This window comes from Erpetoichthys calabaricus, chromosome 9 (genome assembly GCF_900747795.2).
Source record: "Erpetoichthys calabaricus chromosome 9, fErpCal1.3, whole genome shotgun sequence".
Lineage (NCBI taxonomy): Eukaryota > Metazoa > Chordata > Cladistia > Polypteriformes > Polypteridae > Erpetoichthys > Erpetoichthys calabaricus.
Genome location: NC_041402.2, coordinates 72338758 through 72355791, shown reverse-complemented (window position 1 = coordinate 72355791; position 17034 = coordinate 72338758). Strand labels below are relative to the sequence as shown.

The following is a 17034-nucleotide window of genomic DNA, read 5'->3' as shown; positions in this document are numbered from 1 at the left end:
TTTTTTTTTTTAAGTTTTACATTTCTAAATAGACCAAGTAAAGTTTAAATTAGTACCTTACCTGGATTCAGACCCTATCTCTTCTGTTTAATAACCAGGTATTAATTCTGCTTCCTCTTCCAAAGTTTTGCATTTTTCTAGGTATGTTTAGTGCATATGTCTCAATAATAAAAAAGTCATAATATAATCAGCTTTATTCCATTTTTTTTTTTTTTGTCTCCCGTATCTTAGATGTTAATTTTTGAATGTGAATGAACACTTATTCACTTAAAATCTATACCAAAGCAAGACAGACAAAACACTCAGAGATTTTGAGTACTGGTATGTACAATTGTAACAGAAAATATCTCTTAACATTATTTTCATCATACACAATTAGAAAATAATTTCTATCACATAAAACTTATTGTGTTATATGCATTATCAACAAGAAACTACACACACACACACCCAACAATTTAGGGAAGACCCCACTTTTTATCAGAGAAAGCATCTTTCAGTGACTTTGTTGCAACAGTGTTTGTTATGTTGGAGTTAACTGTTGCCTAGCATAAATAATCCCCTAATTTCTCCCTTAAATACTGTCTTCTGTCCAAGGTCATGAACAAAAGTGTTTACTTTTAACAATCATTGTTTACAGAATATTTAAAAAAAAAAAAATGGTAAAATTATTACATGTATGCATGCCTGGGTGGTGAACTAATTAAGAAACAAGAATTAAATTAGGTTTTGGTAACTTTATTTGCTTACTTTATTAACATTCAGTTAACATATGTTAACATTGTCAGGCCTGCTTATGTTACTTTTCAGTTTTAATGTGACATTTTTAAATTCATATATCCTTTATAGAAGTAACTTCCTCCTCGTGCTGATTTGTTCAGATGTATACAGTGCATCCGGAAAGAATTCACAGCGCATCACTTTTTCCACATTTTGTTATGTTACAGCCTTATTCCAAAATAGATTAAATTCTTTTTTTCCTCAGAATTCTACACACAACACCCCATAATGACAATGTGAAAAAAGATTACTTGAGGTTTTTGCAAATTTATTAAAAATAAAAAAATTGAGAAAGCACACGTACATAAGTATTCACAGCCTTTGCCATGAGGCTCAAAATTGAGCTCAGGTGCATCCTGTTTCCCCTGATCATCCTTGAGATGTTTCTGCAGCTTAATTGGAGTCCACCTGTGTTAAATTCAGTTGATTGGACATGATTTGGAAAGGCACACACCTGTCTATATAAGGTCCCACAGTTGACAGTTCATGTCAGAGCACAAACCAAGCATGAAGTCAAAGGCATTGTCTGTAGACCTCCGAGACAGGATTGTCTTGAGGCACAAATCTGGAGAAGGTTACAGAAACATTTCTGCTGCTTTGAAGGTCCCAATGAGCACAGTGGCCTCCATCATCCGTAAGTGGAAGAAGTTCAAAACCACCAGGACTCTTCCTAGAGCTGGCTGGCCATCTAAACTGAGCAATCGGGGAGAAGCGCCTTAGTCAGGGAGGTGACCAAGAACCCGATGGTCACTCTGTCAGAGGTCCTCTGTGGAGAGAGGAGAACCTTCCAGAAGGACAACCATCTCTGCAGCAATCCACCAATCAGGCCTGTATGGTAGAGTGGCCAGATGGAAGCTACTCCTTAGTAAAAGGCACATGGCAGCCCGCCTGGAGTTTGCCAAAAGGTACCTGAAGGACTCTCAGACCATGAGAAAGAAAATTCTCTGGTCTGATGAGACAGAGATTGAAGTCTTTGGTGTGAATACCAGGCACCACGTTTGAAGGAAACCAGGCACCGCTCATCACCAGGCCAATACCATCCCTACAGTGAAGCATGGTGGTGGCAGCATCATGCTGTGGGGATGTTTTTCAGCGGCAGGAAGTGGGAGACTAGTTAGGATAAAGGGAAAGATGACTGCAGCAATGTACAGAGACATCCAGGATGAAAACCTGCTCCAGAGTGCTCTTGACCTCAGACTGCGGTGATGGTTCATCTTTCAGCAGGACAACGACCCTAAGCACACAGCCAAGATATCAAAGGAGTGGCTTCAGGACAACTCTGTGAATGTCCTTGAGTGGCCCAGCCAGAGCCCAGACTTGAATCCGATTGAACATCTCTGGAGAGATCTTAAAATGGCTCTGCACCGACGCCTCCCATCCAACCTGATGGAGCTTGAGAGGTGCTGCAAAGAGGAATGGGCGAAACTGGCCAAGGATAGGTGTGCCAAGGTTGTGGCATCATATTCAAAAAGACTTGAGGCCGTAATTGCCGCCAAAGGTGCATCCACAAAGTATTGAGCAAAGGCTGTGAATACTTATGTACATGGGATTTCTCAGTTTTTTTATTTTTAATAAATTTGCAAAAACCTCAAGTAAACTTTTTTCACGTTGTCATTATGGGGTGTTGTGTGTAGAATTCTGAGAAAAAAAATGAATTTAATCCATTTTGGAATAAGGCTGTAACATAACAAAATGTGGAAAAAGTGATGCGCTGTGAATACTTTCTGGATGCACTGTGTGTGTGTGTGTATATATATATATATATATATATATATATTGATAAAGGAGTCCATTTTATAAAGATAAGGGTAAGCATTGATTCTTTATAAAATAAAAAGGTTATTTCACAATAAGCTCTGTAAATACACAAAGCTCCATAGAGCACAAAAGGAAAAAAGGAGTTGCCAGCAACGGCAAACCAAGGCAAACAAGCCGCAAAATAGAAATCGAAGGCAAGGTCAAAAGCAAAGTAAACAGGTCAAATATTCAGTAATTCATAAAGAAAAACAGAAAAAGGCACCAGAGCTCACCAACAGCAGAGCAAATCCACAATGAACTGCCAGGAACTGTGGGAGACACTCTAGATTTATAGAGTGAAGGGCAGTTGCTGATTGGCAGGTGGCCCCGACACTAAAAATGCATAGAACATAACACAGGCACCTTACATACATAAACAAAATCAAAAACAAAGAATAATGCACATAATCAAAACAGTAACATAAATCAGAATCAAAATGAACAAAGGGACATAAATCATGAATTTGCGAAGGTAGGAATCCTGGTTGAGACAAGACATTTTGTTCTCCAAAGGACTTCTTGTTATTTCAGTTTATTTTTTTTAAATTAATAAATCTTTTATTTATAAAGATTCTCTGTGGCCCTATGTGTCTATCTGGATGCTTCCTCGCTTAGTGGGCATTTTTGGAACTGTTCGGGTCTTTGAAACCATACAGCACATAACAATACTCTAGCATTAAGTCAAATAATAATGGAACCAATTTAAATTTACTGTTTTATTAACAAATACATAACCGTTAGATTGTGTAAAAAATGTGTTTTTGGATCTAAATCACGGGTGTCGAACTCCAGGCCTAGAGGGCCGCCGCAGTGGCTGCAGGTTTTCATTCTAACCGTCTGCTTTATTAGTGACCAGTTTTTGCTGCTAATGAACTTCTTTTGCTTTAGTTTTAATTAACTTGACTCAGGCTCCTTAGTTGTCTCTTTTTTTAATTAGCAGCCAAACAATAATGAGACACAAAACAAGCCGCCACATGACCAGCTCACCTGTGCCCATCACACAATATCTGAAAATAAAGAAAAGTGAAGGTCTCAGTAAAGTTGATCTCTCAGGTCACCAAAACATTTTGACAAACAGAAAATCAAAGTTTTGGAAATGTCTGCTGTGGCAGAATGAGAGCAACAACAGGCCACAGAATTAAGTAACGGGCTTAATTAACAGCAAGAATCTGCTTCTCATTAATAGATTGGTTGGAGTGAAATTGGTTGGAGTTTGAAATCCCAGTTTAGTTGCTCATCTGCTGGCTCGTTTCACATCTCATTTCTGTTTGACTACCATTTCATGAAGAAACTAATCAGTTCAGAGGACTGAATCCTTAAAAACAGGGCTATTAAAATTAAGGGAAAATGAGTTAATTAGCAGTGAAAACTGGTCACTGATTAGGAAAAGGGTCAGAATGAATACCTGACTCCACTATGGCCCTCCAGGCCTGGAGTTTAACACCCCTGATCTAAATGATGGGCATCGCCATGGAGAATCGAGAATTACTACCGTAAATCATCACTTGGGGGCGTCCACCTTGGAGAATCGTTGACACACGTTAAAGCGGTGAAATGGCTTTTGCTTAAACTACCCCTGCTGCGACCATTGCAAGACACTCCGCAAACCGTTCGCGACCCTTTTCCATTATTGTAACCCAATATAAGATAACACATGCCATAATTTAAAAACTTAGGCTATAGGGGGCTGACGATGTGAAGCTCGCGGGTAAAACTATTACGGCTTGTTCATGCTTGGTGTGTTTGAGTCGCCGCGAGGGTCTTCTAGGGTGCGCGTGATGTAAATTTCGTCAGCAGTCCGGGCACGGGGCAAGTGCAAATAGATATTGCCGCAGACCGGAGTAATCTGGGCAGATCAATAGGGGACTTCGTAAAATTACTTTTGGAAAGTTTTGGCAGGTCTCGGCAAAGCCCGCAAAGTAACGTCGGGTCAAGGACCCGTTCAGAAATTAAGAGATAAAAACGAGAAGGGAAAAACAGTACAGTACATCAAACCAAATAATGCGCATCTTGTGAAGTTCAGAGGGTTTCTGCCATCACGACGTGTCATACATCAAACTAAACAATACGGATCGTTTCTGTAAAATACACTATTAACATTTACGTTGTGTTCGGGTCTGTGGGAACCATTTCATATGTCGACAAAATTAAAATCATCAAGCTGTGTGTTAATTGAAAATAGTTTTTCGTTTACAAAAATATAAAGTGCAATATAAATAAAATGTATTATTATTATTATTATTATTATTATTACATTCATGAAACGAAATATACAATATGATTACAATGTTTACACCACGTTAGAGTTTAGTAAAACATTAATAATACAAGTTATTACATTTTTTAAAATGTACAGTGCAATATTGTTCTAAACCAATTTAGAGTAAACATTTAAGCCAATGGGTGGCGCAGTGGGTAGCGCTGCTGCCTCGCAGTTGTGAGGCCTGGGGACCTGGTTTCGCTTCCCGGGTCCTCCCTGCGTGGAGTTTGCATGTTCTCCCCGTGTCTGCATGGGTTTCCTCCGGGCGCTCTGGTTTCCTCCCACAGTCCAAAGACATGCAGGTTAGGTGGATTGGTGATTCTAAATTGGCCCTGGTGTGTGGGTGTGTTTGTGTGTGTCCTGCGGTGGGTTGGCACCCTGCCCGGGATTGGTTCCTGCCTTGTGCCCTGTGTTGGCTGGGATTGGCTCCAGCAGACCCCCGTGACCCTGTGTTTGGATTCAGCGGGTTGGAAAATGGATGGATGGATGTATTTAAGCCAATCTAATATTTTTAAACATGAAGAAAACGGCAATACATATTCTACACTGAATTATGCTATACTGTATATTAATTGGCTTATATAGAATTGCTCTAGTTTTTGTCACTTATTATTATGAATGATGGGCCATAAAAAGAAAAAAAATTAAAATACTAATAAGAACACAATTTATTTATATAGCACCCTTCCTATGCCCAAAATTCAGAAAGAACAACAGGACCTATATAATATTGGCTACAAATAATATCTTCACTAAATAAAGATACAGGATTTACAAAACATTGAAATAGAATAAAAGACAATAATCCAGACTAAAATACAACATGTAATACTACAAAAAAATCTTGAACAAATAACATAAATTGTGATAAAAATTCAAACCCTGAGTAACTGGACAGATAGAGGGGGTAAACTGAAAGAAGGGGCAGAATGCCAGGTCTGTTTAAAGTCTTCCTAAACAAATGATTTAAAAAAAAATGAAGTGAGTCAGCTGATCTCATTAATTTTGGGAGGTCATTCCACAGTCAGGGCGCTATACAGCTGAAGCTGCTATCACCCACAGAGTGCAGGTTAGTGGGGGCACAGAATCAGAGGACCTTAGTGGGCAGGTTAATAACATAATTTGATATTCAATCCTGTAAGGCACAGGGAACAGGGAAGGTGCAGCAGGATGGCTGTGATGTGCTCGCTGTTGGTGGTTCGTGTCAGGACTTTTGCAGTTCCCTTCTCTGTGGGTGACAGCAGGACCTTCAGCTGTATAGTGCCCTGACTGGCATTTCATGCCATTACAGATAGGCAACACACAGGCAAAAACACCCACAGCTCCATGAAGAATATCACAATCAGCCTAACATTCTCATTACCAGGATTTCCAAATGTGATTGGGGCACATGGGACTGATCAGAGTGGAGTTTGATCAAACATTATTTGGAAGATGTACCTCTCCTCCTGATGAATAATCAGACACAGTATCTTCATCAAATATTTGACCTTCGTCAATATCTCATTGGTCAGACACAGGTTCAAGGGATATGACATTCCCTGCAACTGACCCAACAAAAAAGAGGGCTATATGGAACATACCTATGGCACACATGGAGGATAAAGATAGATAGATAGATAGATAGATAGATAGATAGATAGATAGATAGATAGATAGATAGATAGATAGATAGATAGATAGATAGATAGATAGATAGATAGATAGATAGATAGATAGATAGATAGATAGATAGATAGATACTTTATTAATCCCACGGGGAAATTCACATACTCTAGCAGCACCTTACTGATACAAAAAACAATATTAAATTAAAGATTGATAATAATGCAGATAAAAACAGACAATAACTTTATATAATGTTAACGTTTACTCCCCCGTGTGGAATTGAAGAGTTGCATAGTTTGGGGGAGGAACGATCTCCTCAGTCTGTCAGTGGAGCAGGACAGTGACAGCAGTCTGTCGCTGAAGCTGCTCTTCTGTTTAGAGATGACACTGTTTAGTGGATGTAGTGGATTTTCCATAATTGATAGGAGCCTGCTGAGCGCCCGTCGCTCTGCCACAGATGTCAAACTGTCTAGCTCCATACCAACAATAGAGCCTGCCTTCCTCACCAGTTTGTCCAGGTGTGAGGCGTCTTTCTTCTTAATGCTGCCTCCCCAGCACACCACCGCGTAGAAGAGGGCGCTCGCCACAACCGCTTGATATATGCAATGACCATCCTTTACCTGAAATGAGGTGACCACTGCATCCTGCCACTGGTTCTGAGGAGGAGCTTCCCCCTGGAATGCCCTCAGAAAAAGGGCAATGGGCATTTTGCTGGAGAGCCAACTCTTCTGCAGGGGTTAGGTCTGGACCGCGTGGACCTCCACCTGTTTTTTGCTTGCCTGCCTCCTTATTAGCTTTAAAATTAATGTTTTTTTATATTATATATGATTCTTTATGGGCGGCACGGTGGCGCAGTGGGTAGCGCTGCTGCCTCGCAGTTGGGAGACCTGGGGACCCGGGTTCGCTTCCCGGGTCCTCCCTGCGTGGAGTTTGCATGTTCTCCCCGTGTCTGCGTGGGTTTCCTCCGGGCGCTCCGGTTTCCTCCCACAGTCCAAAGACATGCAGGTTCAGTGGATTGGTGATTCTAAATTGGCCCTAGTGTGTGCTTGGTGTGTGGGTGTGTTTGTGTGTGTCCTGTGGTGGGTTGGCACCCTGCCCAGGATTGGTTCCTGCCTTGTGCCCTGTGTTGGCTGGGATTGGCTCCAGCAGACCCCCGTGACCCTGTAGTTAGGATTCAGCGGGTTGGTAACTGGATGGATGGATGGATGATTCTTTATGTCAACAATTCTTTAAATAGTTATATACCAATATTTACCAGTTTGAAGTATATTCTTGTACTTCACTTTAACCTGTTCCCATGTTCTCCTTGTGCTCACGTTTGATCTGGAATTATGACATATTAAATAATGATTAATCTGACACATAGGAAATGAAACGCTGCATTCAGTAAGTACAATGCACACTACTTAGCGTTTAATTTGTCGGCCACTTTTTGCCAGCCGTCTTTTCTGGTCTGGGCTGCTTTTGCAGTGTTACCCCTTGTGCATATTAAATCTTGAAATTCTTCATGTCCTTCAAATAAAAGGTCTTGCACCACGTGTGTGAAAAAAAATGCGCCCATTCTTTCGTCATTTTGTTACAGCCTATCAAAGACTTGCTGATCATGTTTTCTAGACTCAATATATATGGGCTTTTCACTCAGCGCGGGCGCGCGCATTCATCTCGTATGATTAGATCCAGCTCGACTAATCTAATACACGGCTGCGTTTGAAAAACCGACCTATCCCGGATGAGTGTCACCGGCATTAACTTATCCATGATGAGGCACCTGATCTCGGATGATTTAAGCGACGTACGGAAAATACCCCCACGTCCGAAAAATAACCCCCAGGTTGAATTTGCTCTGCTGGACCAAACATTCAAAGGTGTCAATCTGGAGCACATCAGAGAGGCTGAGAGACACAGCGCAGATCAGTCACCGACACACACGGGACACTCCAAGGTGAGCATTGAATGTATCAAGGTCGGCATTAAAGATTCTCTTGAGTGCTGAGGCAACAAAAATCAGCGGGATAAACACATCTGGACTTGCTGTCGAAAAAGCATTTGCTTTTATCAGCAGCATCCCTCCCTCGTGAGCACATCTTCAAGGTCCAGACAGGCGATCAGTAAAAAGTTGTCTTAGTCACAGCACAGTGCAATAATAAAACATTTCCTAAAACATATAGTTGTCCAGTCTGTATCATTCCTAAGCAATCTTCCAGTTATAGAGGCGCAATCCCAGTTACTAACACATTTACTGTGTAGCTCTCTCCCCCCCCCCCAACACTCAAAGTAAGAACACATTCCGCCTTATTAATCTAATATTTAAAAATTTAAACCGCTAAACCCGCCATCAACAACTACAATAACAGTTGAAATTGTCACTCAAATATTTATTTTTTTTTTTTTTTTTTTTTTTTTTTTTTTTGGGGCGGCACGGTGGCGCAGTGGGTAGCGCTGCTGCCTCGCAGTTAGGAGACCCGGGTTCACTTCCCGGGTCCTCCCTGCGTGGAGTTTGCATGTTCTCCCCGTGTCTGCGTGGGTTTCCTCCGGGCGCTCCGGTTTCCTCCCACAGTCCAAAGACATGCAGGTTAGGTGGATTGGCGATTCTCAATTGGCCCTAGTGTGTGCTTGGTGTGTGGGTGTGTTTGTGTGTGTCTTGCGGTGGGTTGGCACCTTGCCCGGGATTGGTTCCCTGCCTTGTGCCCTGTGTTGGCTGGGATTGGCTCCAGCAGACCCCCGTGACCCTGTGTTCGGATTCAGCGGGTTGGACAATGGATGGATGGATATTTTTTTTTGTTATAGACATAAAACAAGATGCCCATTTCCATTTGATATATCTTTACTAGTGTTCTCGCCTTGCTCGCTCTCAGTCCACAGTGGAATTTGCTGTTAAATGAAAAAAAAGAAAAACAGACTCTTTCGGGTCACAATTCATAATGGGTGGACATGGGACCCGAACCCACGCAAGCCTTATTATGGAGCCGCAACGCTACCGCTGCACCACAACTGTTTTCAGCAGGGTAGATGTATATAATGTATGTATGTAATGAAGACGAAAACAGTTATATATAGATGTATACTATATGACATACGTTCAGTGTTGCATGAAAACGTTGCATGAGGCAAAGAATGGATATTTATGAGAGTATTATAGTGAGAGATGTGTCGTCACCCGCATTACTAAAGCTCTTCTTTGCAGCATTATGCATTCTACAAGTCGGCATTTGTATGATGTATAATTTGTAATTTTATTATTTGCCACTAAGTATTATCAGGCACAATCATTTAACATGTATGGATCATCCACAAACATTCATTTCAATGGGAATTCTGTCGAGTTTTTGAACTCTGTTGATGCCATATGTACTTCAAACCGGAGCTCGATGAATAATGATTCGAAGCACTAAGCAGACATGCACACTGGAATTGTCAAGCTTGGTTAGAAGCACTGAGCAGACATGCGTACTGAGATTGCATCATGACGGGGCTTTGAAGCCTCAGACATGAGTAGTACTGAGATTGCATCATGACGGGGCTTCAAAGCCTCGAACATGCGCACTGGGTTAAAAGAGGCTGCGAAGCCTCGAGCAGATTGGAAGCCTCGAACATGTGCACTAGGTTAACAGAGGCTTCGAAGCTTCGAGCAGACATGCGTAGTACTGACATTGCGTCATGCCAGGGCTTCGAAGCTTCGAGCAGACATGCGCACTGGTTACTGAATCTTTGTGACGCCTCAGCACACTCAAAGGCATTGACCTCTATATTTTTGAGAGTCTATCTGACACTTAACTCTCTACTTACATTTTGTACCTGTAATTCGTATTGACATTACACACTTCAGTTTATAGTTAAGTGACAGCCTGAAACTACAATTCAGGTAGTTGCTGAGAATTCATTATTGTTCTTGTGGACTGCTGTGATTTCCTTTGTCTGAAACATAGTGTCAAAGATATATTGTCATATATCAGCTTTATATATATAAAAAGATTAGGTAAATCGTGCAACCTTTTTATGGAACGCTTAATTTTGTTCCAAACCGTACGTCATATAGTATACATCTATAAATATATTTTTTTCGTCTTCATTAGGAGAATTACAACAATGATACTCTCGTGTCAATTAAACCAATTTAACGTGCATATGTCAAACGACATATTTCTACATCTGCCGCAGTAAGAACAGTAATAGTACTTCAGTTGTGCGGAGCGCATTAATTATCCCGATTAGGTGGCTCAATGGTATTGCAACTGTCTCTCAGTAAAAACACCAGGGATTCGCGTCGTTTATCCTCCTCTTGTGAAAGGTTTTATTTTTTTCCAATTCCTCCATTTAACAAAATTTTCGAACTGAAGGTTGGACCGCCGAAGTCGGGCAGGGGGCACACGTCCCTAATTATATTGTGTATGTAAAGAGTTTCACTGTAAAACGTAGTAAGCTTCATATTTGTGTGTTTGGAGACCCTGGTGTCATACTGAATTTGTATTGTAGAAAAACAAACTACTGTGCAGCATGCCTAAATGTGTCTTTTCGTTTCTGATCGCTATACGGCACTTCCAACTTGGGACAATTCGCTATAAACAGTTTCAGCCAATCAGCGCCTTCTAAACATGCAGAATGACAGTGTGAACCTTTATTGTAGCGGCGCAGCATCTTCGTTTCAGTCAGTCATCGTCCTGTTAGACTATTTACTGTTAAGTGCTGCTTGAGCTACCGTTTATAATACAACAGGTGGCCTACCTAGTTCTTAAGTCGATATTGAAATGCACTGCGGTGGGTTGGCACCCTGCCCGGGATTGGTTCCTGCCTTGTGCCCTGCGTTGGCTGGGATTGGCTCCAGCAGACCCCCGTGACCCTGTGTTCGGATTCAGCGGGTTGGAAAATGGATGGATGGATGGATGGATGGATGGATGGATATTGAAATGCACACACGTCTTCTAAATTATTTATTGAAAATACTACGTTCACAGTGTCCGTTTTAGGAAGTCGTAGTTTTCACTTGTTCCCGTTATTAGGAATTATAATTTCTCAGTGTCACATAATTATTCGTTACTACTCGCGAGTCCCGCATCATTGAGATTCTGCTTTATATTACTTGAACCGACTATAGCATACTTGTCATCTTCTTAAAATGACTTTATTGATTTGATATTGACAATTAATCATAAGGTCAAAAATCAAGGCTGTGAGTTTGCATTGACTGTGCTGTTTCTTTTTTTTCGTGACATTGCGTCAGTAGAAAGTGCGTCACGTTAACAATGCATTTTGTCCTAAATGACAGCGCACACGCTTTTTTATATTTCCTAAAGGCCAATGTGTCTCAGTTTGCTCATTAATATATGTTCACCTCTGGATGAATTCGCAAAGTTTCTTTACAACTTTATTGTCTCATTAACGCAGAAATCCCGAGGCTTTCATTAAATTGCAGAAGACAGTGTTGATGGCGCTGAAAGACAGTTGTGATTAGTTATGCAACACACGCTTTTACTCACATTGCTTTTTTGGAAATCCATAATACAAATCAGCTACAGATCTGGGGATCACTGAATAGTAAAAACGTTTAATGAGGAGTGTCTTGCGCATATACTGGTGTAATAACCACGTCGGCATTAGCCAGGTTTCCATCCAAGGAGTTTTTGCGAAAAAATATTTAGCGCTTCAAATTTTTTTACCGATATAGCTGATGGAAATGCTAATTATCGATAAAATGTTGTACATGTCGACATAATATTTTTCCGTTTAACTTTAGCGCATAAATTCCATATCGATACTTCAGATGTCGCAAAAACTACATTGGAAACAGTTTTTGTTGGAAAAAAGGGCTTTAACGCAAATAAATGTGTCACATTTTCATCACGTGCAATCAAAACGAGAATGGCGGAGCGGCTCGCATGGTCTGATGAAGAGAATTTTTTTTTTTGATTAAACGTCGTTATTTTGTATTAATTCAAATTTCAGTTTTAATTAAAAACCTTAAGGGAAGCAGTTTAATTCAGTTGTTATCGCACTGTGAAGGGATGTTGAAAGGTAGGCTCACCTGTACAGATCCGATGCTGCAAACACAGCTGCATCATGGGCACTTCCAGGAGTGCCAACGCAAATGTCTCGTATCATGCACCTGTCATCAACAAGGGCCTGGAGAACAATAGATGGCCACCCTTTGCGATTAATGTAATCGCGGTAGCCTTCCGTCGGGGGAAGAATAGGCACATGCGTGCCATCCAGCGCACCGTAAATCTGTGGCACAAGATGCACCAAGGAATTGCGGTATGCAATTTCATTGGCCTCCGCTACAGTCGGAAGTCTGATATAACGCCGCATTAATTTTTCTTTAATAGCGGTGCACACAGCATATACACATCGATGGACGGTAGTTTTACTAACCACGAAAGTTTCTCCAACTACTCTATACTCGGCGCAGGTTGCCAGCTTGTAAAGGGCGATGGCAATCCACTTTTGGTTTGGAACCGGTGGTCGGTGGCAACCTGTGATGGGCGCAACATCAGGACTGATGAATCCACACAACATCTCAAACGTCGGCCGTGTCATTATAAAATGTTGTAGCCAGAGATTTTCTGTTAAGTGTCTCTCCACCACCTCCTCCCAGAAGGTCTTATTCCGTCGTCTCTCCCATACCCGTGGGTTTCGTCGCACTGGGGTACTTTCTTCGAGCTCTAGGGCTATCAGACAAGCAACTGCTTCATTCTGCTGTCGTCTTCGGATATTATGTACAATTCCAATTATTTGTGAAACTGAAATAACAGTAAGCTGGCAAATTTCAAAAAACTGTCTGAATAATCTCTCCATTTCTTTGTTTCTTTGTTTAGTGGAGGGGGTGTAACGTGGAAAACAAAAGGTAGATAATTTGCGACATACACAAAATTATGTATGGAAACGGCTCAAGGGCAGATTTTTTTCGCGATACAACAAAAGTTATGCGACAGTTCGTTTTGGGGGGGGGGATGACGTCATCACGCACACCATTTTATCGATAAAAAGCCAGTTTGATGGAAACAGGCTGGAGACAGCAAATTTCGCACATTTTTTTTACGTATATTCTGTTGTCGATAACAAAACGTCGCAAAAAACTGGATGGAAACTTACACAGACAAGTACTACATAGACTGTTTTATACAAAATCCTTATTTTAACATATGCGTGGCCCGATTAAGATTCGAACTTACGTCAGCGTACTTTTCCGCTATAGCAAGGACAACTGCTTTTACACATTTAAACCAAAGCAGTTTGACGAGTATCCACCTACAGAGCATATTTTTTTTACGTATATTCTGTTTGTCGATAACAAAACGTCGCAAAAAACTGGATGGAAACTTAGCTAGTGAAGCGTTTCTTAGCCTCTCTGATACGATCGACATGGAGTAGAGTAGATTCTGTATTGTTATAATACATGCTACCTTACGCAAAATATGCTCATTAATTTGTTACAGATTTTTGGTGGACACGATTCTGCACCAAGGAAAAAGGTGCCCCATGTAAATCGTTCATACTTTTCATCACGTGCAATCAAAACGAGAATGGCGGAGCGGTTCGCATGGTCTGATGAAGAGAGTTTTTTTTTGATTAAACGTCGTTATTTTGTATTAATTCAAATTTCAGTTTTAATTTAAAACCTTAAGGGAAGCAGGTTACAGTACTAATTCAGTTGTTATCGCACTGAGAAGGGATGTTGAAAGGTAGGCTCACCTGTACAGATCCGCTGCTGCAAACACAGCTGCATCATAGGCACTTCCAGGAGTGCCAACGCAAATGTCTCGTATCATGCACCTGTCATCAACAAGGGCCTGGAGAACAATAGATGGCCACCCTTTGCGATTAATGTAATCGCGGTAGCCTTCCGTCGGGGGAACAATAGGCACATGCGTGCCATCCAGCGCACCGTAAATCTGTGGCACAAGATGCACCAAGGAATTGCGGTATGCAATTTCATTGGCCTCCGCTACAGTCGGAAGTCTGATATAACGCCGCATTAATTTTTCTTTAATAGCGGTGCACACAGCATATACACATCGATGGACGGTAGTTTTACTAACCACGAAAGTTTCTCCAACTACTCTAGACTCGGCGCAGGTTGCCAGCTTGTAAAGGGCGATGACAATCCACTTTTGGGTTGGAACCGGTGGTCGGTGGCAACCTGTGATGGGCGCAACATCAGGACTGATGAATCCACACAACATCTCAAACGTCGGCCGTGTCATTATAAAATGTTGCAGCCAGAGATTTTCTGTTAAGTGTCTCTCCACCACCTCCTCCCAGAACGTCTTATTCCGTCGTCTCTCCCATACCCGTGGGTTTCGTCGCACTGGGGTACTTTCTTCGAGCTCTAGGGCTATCAGACAAGCAACTGCTTCATTCTGCTGTCGTCTTCGGATATTATGTACAATTCCAATTATTTGTGAAACTGAAATAACAGTAAGCTGGCAAATTTCAAAAAACTGTCTGAATAATCTCTCCATTTCTTTGTTTCTTTGTTTAGTGGAGGGGGTCTAACGTGGAAAACAAAAGGTAGATAATTTGCGACATACACAAAATTATGTATGGAAACGGCTCAAGGGTAGATTTGTTTCGCGATATAACAAAACTTATGCGACAGTTCGTTTTGGGGGGGGTGACGTCATCACGCACACCATTTTATCGATAAAAAGCCAGTTTGATGGAAACAGGCTGGAGACAGCAAATTTCGCACATTTTTTTTACGTATATTCTGTTGTCGATAACAAAACGTCGCAAAAAACTGGATGGAAACTTACACAGACAAGTACTACATAGACTGTTTTATACAAAATCCTTATTTTAACATATGCGTGGCCCGATTAAGATTCGAACTTACGTCAGCGTACTTTTCCGCTATAGCAAGGACAACTGCTTTTACACATTTAAACCAAAGCAGTTTGACGAGTATCCACCTACAGAGCCACAGCACCATACGTCACCGCAGTTTCAGACCCGCAGTTGTAGACCCGCAGCTACAGACTAATTAGTATTTTTATTTTTTTCTTTTGATGGCCCATTGTTTATAGTAATAAGTGACAAAAACTAGAGCAGTTCTATATAAGGCAATTAATATATTGCATAATTCAGTGTAGAATATGTATTGTCGTTTTCTTCACATACATGTTTAAAAATATTAGATTGGCTTAAATGTTTATTCTAAATTGGTTTAGAACAATATTGCACAAATGCATAGTACATTTTAAAAAAAGTAATCACTTTTATTATTAACGTTTTACTAAACTCTAACGTGGTGTAAACATTATAATTATATTGTATAGTTCGTTTCATGAATGTAAATGAAAAACTATTTTCAATTAATACAGATCTTGATGATTTTAATTTTGTCGACATGTTAAATGGTTCCCACAGACCCGAACACAACGTAAATGTTAATAGAGTATTTCACAGAAACGATCCGCATTGTTTAGTTTGATACGACGTGATGGCAGAAACTCTCTGAACTTCAAAATGATGCGTATTATTTGGTTTCTAAACGGGTCTTTGACCCGACTTTACTTTCCGGGCTTTGCCGAGAACTGCCGAAACCTTCCAAAAGTAATTTTACAAAGTCAGTCCTGAAACGACGGAGACATCACTTCCGGGTCTGTAACTGCGGGTCTACAACCGCGGGTCTGAAACTGCGGTGATGTATGGTGCTGTGGCTCTGCAGGTGGATGCTACTCCGACAATTGGATCGACTGCGGACTGCGCAGATATCAATGACGTCATTACGCTAGTGTGCCTCAAAATCACGTGACGGGCGCATTTGACTCCAATACTCTCCTTCGAGCTCCAGTGCTTCGAAAGCTCGGCACAGTGTCGAAACCTCAGTATCGAGTGGCCCATCACTAGTCATACCTGAGTTGCAGTATTTATTAAACATTAAAATATACAAGCGATACACTTTTATTAAGATGTTAAATGTTATATCAGTGAATAGTTATACCAGCAGAGTGGCGCAGCGGAAGCGTGCTGGGCCCATAACCCAGAGGTCGATGGATCGAAACCATCCTCTGCTAGTATATTATTTTTTTAAATCTAAAACGTTCACACTTATTTCATCAACTAAGTTGGTTTACTTTTTTTACTGGATATAATTTACTTTTCCATAAACTGTCCGTGTCTACTCAGTTCGATTAAGTTACCTCAAATTAAAAAATGCTACCAATTTTGCATCCGTACAGCAACGTAACATTTTTAAAAATAACATTGCCATCTTGTGGACAGTTTTGGAAGTAGAGTCAGCATTTTAAGTGTTTTGCCCAGAGGTAAACAGCAAGAGTCGCTGCTTCTCTTTCCAAGTCTTAAATACAGATAAAACAGATGTTAATTGTTGGAGGGAATGATGCTGATCACAACAATATTTTGTCATCATTTAACTCAGTTGGAATCCCAGTCAAATTTACTGAATCAGCCCGCAATCTAGGAGTTATCTTTGACTCTAGCATGTCATTTAAAGCGCATATTACAAAGTTGTCCAAAACATGTTTCTTCCATCTTAAAAATGTTAGGAAATTAAGGCGCTTTTTAAATAAACAGGATTCTGAGAAACTAATTCATGCATTTATCTCTAGTAGGATTGACTACTGCAATGC

The 17034-nt window shown here is 40.9% G+C and overlaps 1 non-coding gene across 1 annotated transcript; it reads left to right on the top strand.

The window, feature by feature from the left end:
- Window positions 1–16386: 16386 nt before the first annotated feature.
- trnam-cau (transfer RNA methionine (anticodon CAU)) lies at window positions 16387–16458 on the top strand. The gene has a single exon. It is a non-coding gene; the product is annotated as a tRNA-Met (tRNA).
- Window positions 16459–17034: the final 576 nt, after the last annotated feature.